This window comes from Miniopterus schreibersii (assembly GCF_964146895.1).
Source record: "Miniopterus schreibersii genome assembly, chromosome: 11".
NCBI lineage: Eukaryota > Metazoa > Chordata > Mammalia > Chiroptera > Miniopteridae > Miniopterus > Miniopterus schreibersii.
This window is the reverse complement of record NC_138111.1, coordinates 29,793,975-29,806,894: the sequence shown is the minus strand read 5'-3', so window position 1 is coordinate 29,806,894 and position 12,920 is coordinate 29,793,975. Positions and strand designations below refer to the sequence as shown.

General features: G+C 41.8%; 1 long non-coding RNA gene across 3 annotated transcripts in view; it reads left to right on the top strand.

The window, feature by feature from the left end:
- Nucleotides 1-6,053: 6,053 nt before the first annotated feature.
- Nucleotides 6,054-12,920, top strand: part of LOC308563618 — a 57,659-nt gene continuing 50,792 nt past the window's right edge. The window contains exon 1 of one of the 3 annotated variants that reach the window (XR_013999797.1): nt 6,054-6,474. This is a non-coding gene — a long non-coding RNA (uncharacterized lncRNA). The remainder of the gene's footprint in view (nt 6,475-12,920) is intronic. The other 2 variants (XR_013999798.1, XR_013999796.1) reach the window with 2 other exon arrangements.

Below are 12,920 nucleotides of genomic sequence, written 5' to 3'. Positions count from 1 at the left end.
TTTGGGATTACAGAGTTGAGTGTAAAGAAGATTAGTACATGAATGTGAAAGAAAGCAAGGCAGGGAAATCTCCATGATTGGATTTCAGGATAGTTAAAAAGAAAATGTGCTTCCTTGAGGGTGGTTATGCTTCCCAGGGGTCTGAAAAAGAGGCTTTTCAAGTGTGTTAATCTAGATGCACAAAAACAATGAATAGGACTTGCTTACGGCAAGGATAAACCTTTTATGGGCCTGGCATGTAATACACACCATCACCTTGCCCAGTTAGGAATTTGTGATCGGATCACCCTGTGAGGTTACTTTTGGTTAGTTTTATTACAGAACCTCTTTTTCATCCGTGAGGACAAGCCAGGCTCTACGGCAATGTTCTTTAACATTTGATTTCTCTCTCTCATTAAGATGTATTCGTATTCTTACAGATGTCTAATTTTATAATGGCATGGAAAATCAACTCAGAAACTTGAAAATATTCTACCCTCTTTCCCCTTTCACTGTCTGCCTAGACTTTTCAACATCCTCATAATGGCTTGCTTCCTTTTTAAAAAAAATTTCTTTTTTTAAAAAAAAATATATCTTTATTGATTTCAGAGAGAGGGAAGGAGAGGGAGAGAGAGAGAAACATCAATGATGAGAGAGTCATTGATCAGCTGCAGCCCGCAACCCGGGCATGTGCCCTGACCGGAAATCAAACCCTGATCGCCTGGATCCTAGGTCGATGCTCAACTGCTGAGCCACGCCTGGCCGGGCTAAAAAAAATTTCTAAGATAATTGAGTTAGAATACTTCTTTGAGTCAGTTAGGGTACATACAGCTGAGTTTGATATAAAACCTAATTTAAACTGGCTTACACAATGAGAATATTGATTGGCTCCCAAAACTGAGAGGTTAGAGGGATGGTGTAGGTTCCATTGCCCTCCTATGTATGTGGGCCGCATCTTCTGATCTATAGTGGCACAGTGGTAGTGGCAGTTGCTGACTTCATATCTGTCCACCATAATGTTCAGCAGAAGAGAAGGCAGCCTCTGGAAGCCAGGACAAACTTTCTAAGAAACTGTTGCAAACTTCATTTTACATCTTAGTATCCTTAACTGGGTCAGAGGCTTCGCAAAGTTGGTTGCCATTAACCTTAGATCAGAGTTGCTCTACCTCAGAACTATTGGCATTTGGGGGTTGGATAATTCTTTGTTGTGGGGGGCTGTGCATGGTAGGATGTTTGGCAGTGTCCCTGGCCTCTACCCAGTAGATGCCTTCCCACTAGTAGTTACAATAAAAAAATATCCCCAGGTATTGCCAAATGTCCCTGGGAGGGCAGTATCACTGCCAGTTGAGAACCATGTCTTGGGCCATCAGGCTCACCCTTGGAGCCAGGGGTTGGGGTCAACTTGCTTGGAGGCACTTGAGTTACACGAGGGCGGATGGGATATGGAATAAAATCTGGGTCCCTTTAGGAAGGACGATGGTGAGAATGGATAGCAGCCAGCAGTGTTCATTCTGTGTCTATTAAATTTTGTCTCTAGACTTTGGAACACATTTTGGCTTTCTTATTAATTAGGGTATGAGTGGGAAAATTGAAAAATATGTGTTTAGAATTTTGATGTTTGATCTTCAAAGAACTTTGAGTCAGATATCAACCTATTCAGAGGAGAGACAGCTGCTCCTTCATCTGCCCCATGGAGGGCAGAGGACAGAGAAGAACTACAGTGTAGTACCAGGAGGGAAGCAACCCCTCAGGACCCTTGGGCAGCTCTCCATATGCAGACTTTCGAAGCCCTTCCACCAGGTCAGGCTTGGACTGGACCTTTCTAACTTCTGTGGCTTGAGGAATTGCAAAGGACTAACAGAATCTCCTGCTTCTGCCTGCTAAAGAATCTTTTAAATTACTAAAGGACTTTATATTTACAACCTAAGATATATTTTGTGATGTGAAATAATTTTATTTCCAGTGCATGGTTTCAAGGAAAATCTTGGGAAAGTCAGTGAGCCTAGTGTACTCTAATAATTAAAACCTAGACTTTGCTGTTCTAGAGTTAGCCATTTAGTTATAATAATTTATTTCATTTTTTTCAATAAATGTTGAGTGCCTGATATGTGAGAGCAGACATAGTATCCCAGTTCTTAAAGTGTTGAAAAATATGGTAAAGGCAACAAATGTCCTAAAATTAAAAATGTAAAGCTCAGCTTAGATGAATGTACTTTTCCCCCTAAAGTTGACCTAATCTTCCTGTGGAGCCCTACTCCCTTTTGGGAACTATGGGAGAAATTTTAACTTGCCAGTTAACATATCTCAGTCTTTTAAATCGTATCTTTGATGTTTTGCTCTCTTTTGAATACATGCCCCATTGTTCAGATTTCCTTCTCTACTTCCCTTGGATGCCATGTGGAGATGTGATGACCTGGAGTCACATGACTGGAAAGAAGTGTCCCTGGGTACCCATGCACAGGTTCTTTGGGTGGTCTTCTTTGCCCTGTTGCTCACTCTCTGATGCTGAGGTCTGAGATTCATGAACTCATGGTTAGTCTTCTCAACTTAGTAAGTCTCCAGTGGTTTACTGTTGCTCACTTGGACCCACCCTGCACTTGAGGGCACTATGCATCCCTCTTCAGATCTAGCAGCAACTCCCAGGTGATTTTCAGCATGGATGCTTCATTACTTTCCTCCAGTTCTGGCAGGCTCCTGGCTACTTCACCATCTGTTTTCCTTGGCACCTGGATTCTTCTCAAGGACACATAGAATCTCAAGTATGCCTGAAAATGCATAGAGAATGTGTCCTCCTCTGTGTCTATTAAATATGTGGTATTTTTCTACCTCTGGAAGATATTGCTAAAACAGTTCTATTTAATTGGGTTGGTTAAGTGTTTATAAGGATTGGGCATTCTAAACTCTCACAGAAAGAGAGACTAACCCATTTTTTTGAAGTTTACATAATCTAGGAAAGTCTTTAGTGAACAAAAGCTAGTTTAAGTTTGTTAGTTTAATTAAAATAGACATGTCTGTAGAGTTATCAACACTGAATATAACACAGATAAACAACTATTCTACCTGGATTTACTAGTCAAATAAGTTCGTTATCTCTGTTACAAAATTTGTCAGTAATAAAAATAACTTGTTATGATGAAGTTTTCATAAGTAATTTAAACATAATTCTTAAGAGCAAGTAAGTTAAGTAGGATAAAAGTTTTTAGGTGAACTTCTCATACATTACATTTCATACATTTTCATGTTGTTTTTTTTGTTTGTTGGTTTGTTTTTTAGTGTTCTTTAATGTAGCACAAGTTGCCAATTTTTTTTCATTTATGATGTTGACATTTTGGAAGCGTCCAGACAGCCCCATTCTTTTTCAGTTGTTTGATTGCTTCCCCATGGTTAGACTTAGGTTAAACATTTTTGGCAGGAATACTACATAAGCGATGTTGTATCACACCTCTCAGTGTATCACAACAGAGGACATATGATGTGACTGTTTTTTTAATGATGATAAGTTTGATCGTTTGGTTAGGGTATTATCTACTACATTTCTCCATTATAAAGATTCACTTCCCCCCTTTGTAATTAATGAATAACTTGTGGTGATGTGATGCTTTGTGCTGTGTGAATATTCTGTCCCCCATCTTTCTACCAGTGGCTTAAGAACCCATTAATGATTAACTACTGGAATCAAATATTGCTATGGTAGTTGTGAAATGGTGACTTTCCATTTCTGTCATCCCTTCTATATTTATTAGTTGTCATATATTTTTTTAGTTTATCTTTATTGTTGAAAGTATTACAGGTGTCCCATTTTCCCCAGTGGACATCCTCCACCTCACTCCCACCCCCTCCCCAGGCCTTCACCCTGTTATTGACTGTGTCCATGGGTTATGCATATATGCATATAACTTCTTTGGTTAATCTCTTCCCACCCTCCACCCCCCTTCCCTCTTTCCTCTGAAACATGATAGTCTGTTGCATGCGTCGATGTCTCTGGATCTATTTAGTTGTCAGATTGTTTTGTTCATTAGCTTCTTCTTAAAGAAGACCCTTCAACATTTCCTGCAGTGCTGGTCTGGTGGTGATGAACTCCTTTAGCTTTTTCTTATCTGTGAAGCTCTTTATCTGACCTTCAGTTCTAAATGATAGCTTTGCTGGGTAGAGCAATCTTGGTTGTAGTTCCATGTTTTTTGTCACTTTGAATATTTCTTGCCACTCCCTTCTGGCCTGCAAAGTTTCTGTTGAGAAATCAGCTAACAGTAGTATGGGTGCTCCCTTGCTCCCTTGTAGGTAACTAATTGTTTTTCTCTTGCGGCTTTTAAGATTCTTTGTCTTTAACCTTTGGCATTTTAATGATGATGTGTCTTGCTGTGAGCCTCTTTGGGTACCTCTTGTTTGGGACCCTCTGTGCTTCCTGGACTTGTAAGTCTGTTTCTTTCCCCACGTAGGGGAAGTTTTCTGTAATTATTTTTTCCAGTAGGTTTTCAATTTCTTACTCTCTTTCTTCTCCTCCTGGCACCCCAATAATACAAATAGTGGGCCTCTCGAAGTTGTCCCAGAGGCTCCTTATACTGTCTTCATATTTCTGGATTCTTTCTTCTTTTTGCTCTTCTGGTTGGGTGTTTTTTGTTTCCTCATGTTCCAAATTGCTGATTTTATTCTCAGCGTCCTCTACTCTACTGTTGATTCCCTGTAAATTGTTCTTCATTTCAGTTCATGTAGCCTTCATTTCTAATTGGTACTTTATTATGTCATCAATTTTCTCAGTTGTTTTCATAATACTGTTACTAATATGCTTGAGCATCCTTGTAACTGTAATTCTGAACTCTGTATCTAGTAGCTTGCTTGGATCTATTTCATTTTGTTCCTTTTCTAGAGATTTCTTCTGTTCTATTGTGACATGTTTCTTTGCCTCTGCATTTTGGCTGCTTCCTGGTGTTTGTTTCTATGTATTAGGTAGAGCTGCTGTGTCTCCTGGAATTGGTAGAGTGGCTTTGTGTAATAGGTGTCGTGTAGGGTCCAGTGGCTCAGCCTCCCTAGTCACCTGAGCTGGGCCTTCTAGGTGCTCCCCTGTGTGGGCTGTGTGCACTGTCCTGTTGTAGTTGAGCCTCGGTTGCTGTTGGTGTCCCTGGGAGGAATTGACCCCAGGCCAATCAGATGTGAGGACCAGCTGCAACTACAGCCAAAGAGCTGCTGTGCTGGAGACACCCCTATGGAGCAGGATTTACTTCAGTGGAGCTTTGGTGTTCACCCAGTGTGCCCCTTGAGTGTGTCACTTGTGGATGTGGTAGGGTTGTAATCCAGCGTGGTCGAGTCTGACCATCAGGTGCACTGTCTGGGGCCTCCCTGGAGGTGCAAAGTCAGCCTCTGCCAGTGCCTTGCCCGGGGCTACCCAGCATGAGCTACTCAGCAAACTGTAGTTGGCTGTTATTTGTGCTGGGCTTGGCATTGTCCAGGAGAGGCCAAGCTATGAGCCAGTGCAGGCTGCCGCTAGTGCCAGGCCTGGGGCCACTTATCAAGCCATATGGAGCCCGATGCTGCTTATTTGAGAGATTTTAATAAAGTCCTAAGCATAAGATTTGAGAGACCATTTGCACAGAAAAGCCCCTGGAAATGGCCTGGATGAGCCTGCAGGTGGGGAGGGGCGGGGCCTCCGGGAATCACGGGGCGGGGCCAAAGATGTGAGTCAGGTGCTGGAGGTTTAGATATGGCACCTGCCTGCCGGCTGTGTGCGGGGAGGACTCACCAAAGGAGCAATGGCCTCTGCCAGCTCTTCTGTCTGGGAAAAAGCTTCCCCTCCACCTCTCGCCCCTATTCCAGGCCGGTTAGTTCCTCCCCAAGTTTCCCAGGTTCCTTTCAAGCTGCTGCCGGGCGCTGGGGCTTAGAGGGAGTGCGTCTGGGTGAGTCCATGTGCAAGCCCTTTAAGAGGAGCTGCCTGAGGCTCCCGCAGCCTCCATGACCCTCAGTGACAGTCCCCGCTGGTTTTCACAGCTCGGAGTTATGGGAATTTTTCTTCCCGGCCCTGGAGCCCTGGGCTGGGGGCCTGATGTGGGGCTGGGACCCCTCCTCCAGGAAACCTCCGCCCCTGAGATGTCCCTCCTGGGTTTAACCCACAGCGCCGGGTGTGGGCCTGTGGCCGCGTCTCCAGGATTCAGCCCTGATCCGCCTGTGTCTCCACCCCTCCTCCCAGTGTCGGTGCTGCTTCAGTTCCCTGCTTGTGGGGCTTCTGTGTAGCCAGATCTCAGGAGGCTGAGTGATGGTGGTTCTGTATTTTAGTTGTAATTTTGATGTGGTTGCAGGAGGTGGCGGGTACAGCTGCTACCTACTCAGCCATCTTGTTTGCCCCTCCTCTAAGGATTTTTTTCCCTTTGCTTTTTAGAGAGAGAGGAGGGGGAGGGGGAAAGAGAGAGAGAGAAAGAGAGAGAAACATCGATGTGAAAGAGACCCATCAGTTGGCTGCCTCCCGCAAGTGCCCAAACCAGGCTGGGGATCGAGCCTGCAACCAAGGTATGTGCCCTGAGCCAGAATCAAACTGGGACCCTTCACTCCACAGGCTGATGCTCTAACCACTAGCCAAACCGGCTAGGGCTATTAGTTGGCATTATTATATAAAGGAGTGCTTTTCCTTCTCCCAATTTCTTTAAAATTTCTCTTTAATATCCACGTGGTGGACTCATAGATTCTATTTTATTAAGTGTGTTATAATCCGTTCTTGTCATTATCTATTTTGATGGCCAAATTGTCCCATATTTGGCAAGTGGCAGCCTCTTAAACTGGTTTTTATATCTCTGACATATCATCCTCAATTTTGAACACTTCCCTAGTTTCTGGCTCAAGATGCTCCAGGTTCACCTTGAAATTAGGCATTTTCCTAAAGGGTTTGGGAAATACTGTTTGGAAAGCAAGACCTGGGTACCATGAGTACTCATTGCTCTCAGCTGAAATTGCTTTTAGGTCCTCTCAATGGGCATAACTAGGAAACATGTTTTAAAAGCCGTCAGTTCCTAATGCTAGCTCTAATTGATACCCAGTTCAGTAGGATGGGATTCCTCCTCCCCTTCCACCATTCCATATTTGTGTCTTTGCTCTCCCGTAGTGAACTCCCTGCTTCCTCAGAACATCAGTATAGTTTCTCATCTGCTCAGTCCTGCAATATACACACAGCGGTTTTGGAACTGCCTCCCCACATCATTACCCAAAACAGGCATACCAAGTAAAGTTCAAGATATTTTTTGTCCTTAGAATATATCCCACTGAAAGTGTATAATCAGAATATGTTTAAAAGGGTTTTATTTTATTTTGTTAATTCTTTTTTCTTTGCAATTGTAGGTGTTTCTACCACCCCAAATCTTTTTGATTTAATTTTATTTTTTGAATATGTAAAATGCTAACATGGTTCAAAATCCAAAACTATATAAAACACCATATTCAAACAGTTCCCCTTTCTATCTCTTCTATTTCCCCCACCCCCATAGGTAGCCAAATTCATTTGTTTCATGTTTATCTTTTCTGGGTGTGTTTTTAAAAATAAATGAATAAATATATATTTTATGTGTTTATATAAATATATACAAAATGTAGCATACTACATATAATCTTTAGTATCTTTTTTTTCACTTAATGTATTATGGAAGTCAGTGTATGTCATTTCATAGAAACTTTCTTTTTTTAAATTTTTTATTGTTTGTTTTTGTTTAAAATATTACAGATGTTTCTTTTTCTCCCCAATGACCCATTCTACCCTGTCCCATCCTCCTCCCCAGGCCCTCTCCTCACCATTGCCTGTGTCCTTGGGTTGTGCATATTGTTTTAAAAAATTTTCCAGCTGTTTGGTACTCCATTAAGTAAATGTAATATAGTTTATTCAACCAAACCCCTGTGTTTGGGCCTTTAGGGTGTTTTCAGTATTTGCAATTATAAATAATTCTGCAATGAAAAACCTTGTGCCTGTGTTTTCTTGTACTGTTAGAGGTGTATTTTCAGGGTAAATTCTTAGGAGTGGGATTTTAGGCCAAAGGGTAAATGCGTATGTAGTTTTGCCAGGTATTGCCCAATCCCCCTCCATAGGAATTGTACCATTTTGTACCCACAAGTAGTGAATGAAATTGTTTGTTTTCCCAAAATCTGTTCAACAGACTGTTTCTTCGAGAGTTTACACTTTGCCAATGTGATGGGTGAGAAATAGCATACCGTATAGTTTTAACATGAACTACTTTTTTTATGAGTTGAGCATATTTCATATATCCTTTTCCTTCTAAAAGTAGATATAAAACTTTGGTGATAATACTTAAACTGAATCTTTTACAAGTACTAAAATATAATGAAGCAAAACTTTCTTCTCAAAGAATATCCTTCCTGGTGGTTTTATGTACACAAGAAGTAGTTTCATAATGCATTAGAGGGCAATGACTTTCAAGATAAAGCATTCTGTTGTAACAATATTGCAAAACAGATAGACGTGAAGTTAAAAGGAACATTATCTGACTGGAATATGTTGTGTATTTTCCTCTGCACTTTAGGGAAAGGTTAATAATAGTCTCTATTTGCTGTTTTGCTGTCTTACAAAAGGTGCTCACTTTAATTCTGTAGGGTCTGTTGGGCAAAAGTTATTACCCCTTTTTTCCAGGTGAGGAAACTGAGACTAAGAGAGGTTTGGGGACTTACCCAAGATCATGTGACTAGCAGGTTAGCAGGTGGTCAAGACAGAATTAGATCTCAGGCTGTTTGATTCCTCCTAATCCAGTATTTTTAAGTTAACGGAAGATTAAATACTGAATTATAAATTTATACACTGGGCATTTGTGTTTTGATAGTGAGTCAGAATTGTGTGTTTTTTCCTTGTATGGTGATGGAAAATCATTAAAAAATACTGATTATATAAATGAAATGACTAAGGTAACAATGTCCATTAGATGGTTGGTTGTTTGTTTGTTTTCTTCTGACTTTGGACATGCTCAGTTACTCAAGCTAAGCCAGGTTGATAGTCAATGGAGATCCTGAGAAAAGTGGGGATACAGTGTAAACAGGGGTCTTATTTACCATTTTCAAGCTTTTTAGGGGGTTCCTGTCAATCTCCCTTCCATGACTTCCTACTGCTCTTAAGATAAAGACCAACTCCATCATGGGGTCCATAGTCCCTGAGGACCCTGGTCCTTCCCCAGGGCTTTCCAACTTCATGTTGCCCATTCTCCCCAGGCTGTCTTTGCCTTAGCCAGACTCTGCCTTCTTCTAGTTCGCAAACCTGCCATCCAGGGCCTTTACACATATTCTCCTTCCTGGGCTGATTTTCTCTTTCTTTACACAGTTAACGTCTTCTCATCTCTCAGTGCTAAGATCAGGCATCACTTATTTGGGAAACTCTGATCTCCCTGTCAGGGCCAATCTCTGTCATATTCTCTCATAATACCACTTGCCCCTTCGTAGCACTCCTCACAATTGCAATTTTACAAATGTTTGTGCACTTACTTGATCAATGTCTGTCTCTCCCACTAGTGTGAAAGTATCGGGAGAGCAAGGACTCTGGCTTTGCTCACCATGGTGGGCATGGTGTTCCACAGTCTGGCACAGTGCCTTACACATAGTAGGAGTTGAACCAATATTGATAATGAGTGATGGTGTGCATGGCTGCATGCATGCTTGAGCACAGGCAGTTTCCTATGCTTGTCAGGCCACTTTCATACCTCCACATCTTCTCTAGGTTTTATTTTCACCTTTCCATGTCTACTTATGATATTTTGAGCCTTTAGTAGATGTATGTTTGGTTGCATTGCTCTCTAGCTCCTAATTCTGCATGTATATTCTCTGTTTGGTAACCTGTCAACTCAGACACAAACCCCACACATACTTACAACCCACTCCTAAGCCTTCATGGTTTAGAGGTTTTGGTGAGAATCTGAGGAGTTGTCTCCTCCACCACTACACAGCTACCCATCATTTCACTGACTTTTCTGATATCTTTCTCTCTACTGACTCTTCTTCCTCTTCTACTTCAGGAGTGTTACAGGTACCTCATCCCACACGGTGATTTTGCAGAAGCCATGTGCCAGCCAACATCCATGACCCCATAGGTCTTCCTGCCCCCAAGTGGTCTGACCCAGGTCTTTTCCCAACCAAGATAGGTCTTATGCAAGAATAATTTTAGTTAACAGCTACTAAAAATAATAGAAGGATACATTTCATTATGTTATGTTGGAATGAAATAATTTCTGGTCAAGTTTGGATGATGTCCAGTGCCCTAGCCCATGGCATTTGGGGAGAGACTGGTGGGGAGGAGGGTGAGAAGTGTGAATAATGATTAGCTTTCCAGACTTCCTGAGGCACGTTTCTCCTCCTGCAGTCCTATCATAGGTCCTTCTTAAAATTACTTTCCAGACACTCCCTTCTCTCCCCATTTCCATCCTCAGACAAAATGGTAGATTACATCTTCAAGAGTTCCTCTGAGGACACTTGTGCAAAATCAGATTCAGGGCAGGCCATTTGCATTTCTGGAATTACCATGTAGGATCAGTTCAGGGAGTCCTGACCTTACTATGCCATCTTCCTTTCACAAACACTCGAGAGTGCCTATGTTTTCAAAGTGGGTATTTCTGTCTTCCTCAGTTCTCCTTTCAGGCTTTGTTGCATTTCTTTTTTTAAAAAATATGTCTTTATTGATTTCAGAGAGAGGAAGGGAGAGGGAGAGAAAGAGATAGAAACATCAGTGATGAGAGCATCATCATTTATCAGCTCCCTTCTGCATGTCCCTTACTAGGGATTGAGCCCTCAACCTGGGCATGTGCCCTGACTGGGAATCGAACTGCGATCTCCTGGCTCCTAGGTCGATGCTCAACCACTGAGCCATGCCGGCTGGGCTTTGTTGCATTTCTTTACCGAAAGCTATCTTGTACAAGTATTTCACGTGATGTTGTCACTTTAGAGTTTGAGGTTTTAGTGCCCATACCCTGAGAGCTTTGGTTTTATTCTGTATCAGGTATTCATAAGTGTGAGCCTTTCTTTAGATAAATTAACAGCAACACACTGCCACCCCACTCCATACCAGCAGTCACTGAGCATGTTTTGTGTGCCAGGAGCTGCCCTGTGGCGGTTACCTACAGTATTTCATCATTACTTACAACCCTTTGACAGTGATTGGCAGACTATGATCCCCATCATCTAGGAGCAGAAACTGGGACTTAGAAGAGGAAGCTTGTCCTAAGACACACAGCTGTGAATAGCAGGATTTGAACCTCTGACTCAACACCAAAGCCTGTGAGCCTAAATGTCAGACTATTTACCATGGCTGGTGGGGAGGGAAGGGTGAGGAATGAAAATCTGTGTTTTGTTAAGTCAACAGATATGTTGACATGTCTCTGTATAAACAGTGAAATAGGAGTTACACAAGAAGAAACAGCAACTCCTAAAAACACATTGGTGACCTTGGCTCTGCCTTAACTGCTGTGAGCTCTTGATTTCACTCGTCAATGTCTTACTTTTCTTTTGTCAGCATCTTTTTGTTACTCAATCAAAAAGCCTCATCCAGCTCTCTTTCAGAATAACTTTTTATAGTTTTCTAGAAAAATCTGCTTCCCTTTTTTCTTTTTCCTAGGATCTTTTTTCACAAAAGCCAATATCTCTAAATTTGTATCATTCCAGTCATGAGAGAACCAAGATCAGAAACCATTTTGGGATTTTTAAGATTATTTACTTCCTTCTCCCCACAACACACACACACACACACACACCACTTTGCTTTTGCATAGTCATTATTCAAAATATGGACTTTAAAACTCTTGGCTGCAGGCAATCAATATTTAAGATGACTTCAAAATACACTGAGTTTGTGTGAAAGTGGGGAGGGGATCAGTTGCAGTCTCAAAATACAGCACACTGTGGACCAGTTTGGGAGCCTGCTTTATAGACCACGAAAGCTTATGCAGAAGGAGGGCTAATGACCTTCTCCCTTCTAGAAAAATGGAGTGACTCAGAATACAGATGTTCTGCCTACTCCTGTGCTTGTAATTATGAGCTGTGCAGTTGTCAGGGAGTCTCTGAATCATCTGTTCTTATCTTTTTTCATGCTGCTGCTCTTTTTAGAACAATCTAGGACATATCAGCTGAAAAATGCACCAGAGAGAGGAATGGCTTTTTATGTGGGGTGGGGACACAGTTTTCTTTCTTCCTCTTCTTGGGAAATGGTAGGGAGAATGAGCTAATAATTCTGAGAGAAATAGATGAATTCTGATGAACCTGGACACTTGGAAAACAACATGACATGAAGGCAGCTGAATGTAGCTTTGAGCCCTAATCCTGGCATGAAAAAAATGAAGATGTGATCATTTCACTTTAATAAATACGAACACAAAGGAGATGAACCAGAGAAACCTGAATTTGCAGGCAGCCTCAATAAGTAAAAACAAACTGGGTAGCTCCTGCAAAATCATTTTTGGTGTGGTGTGTCCCTGGGCTGTGTCACTCCGGGTGTTTTTTTCCACCCTCATAGGAATGTCCCAGTCTAGGCAGACCCTAAATTCAGATAAACAGATGAAACTTCAGGTCAGATGAGTTCCTGGATCACCTGGCACAGGAGAGAAAGCCTTAGTTTTTTTTATTTGTTAAATTTTTATCTGTACAAAGCATTCTGTGCGGCACTAGATCCTGGTTTTCACTCGAGTCTTCTATTACCTTTTCAGTTCCTGGAATTCTGGGAGGAGTGGAAAAAGAAGCAACAGTAGTAGCAGTACAAAACTTCAGAGCAAAAAAGGCCTTCAGAGCAAAAGAAGCAACAGTAGTAGCAGTACAAAACTTCAGAGCAAAAAAGGCCTTCAGAGGAATACTCCTCCAATGTTCCTCACATGCCAGTTCATGGGTAGGTGACAGGAGATTTTCATCAGCTTGGATAAAGTGACAAAGGATCAGGGAAGTGAGTTTTGTATAAAGCAAAATGTATTCAATTTGGGGGCAATGAAACACTTGTC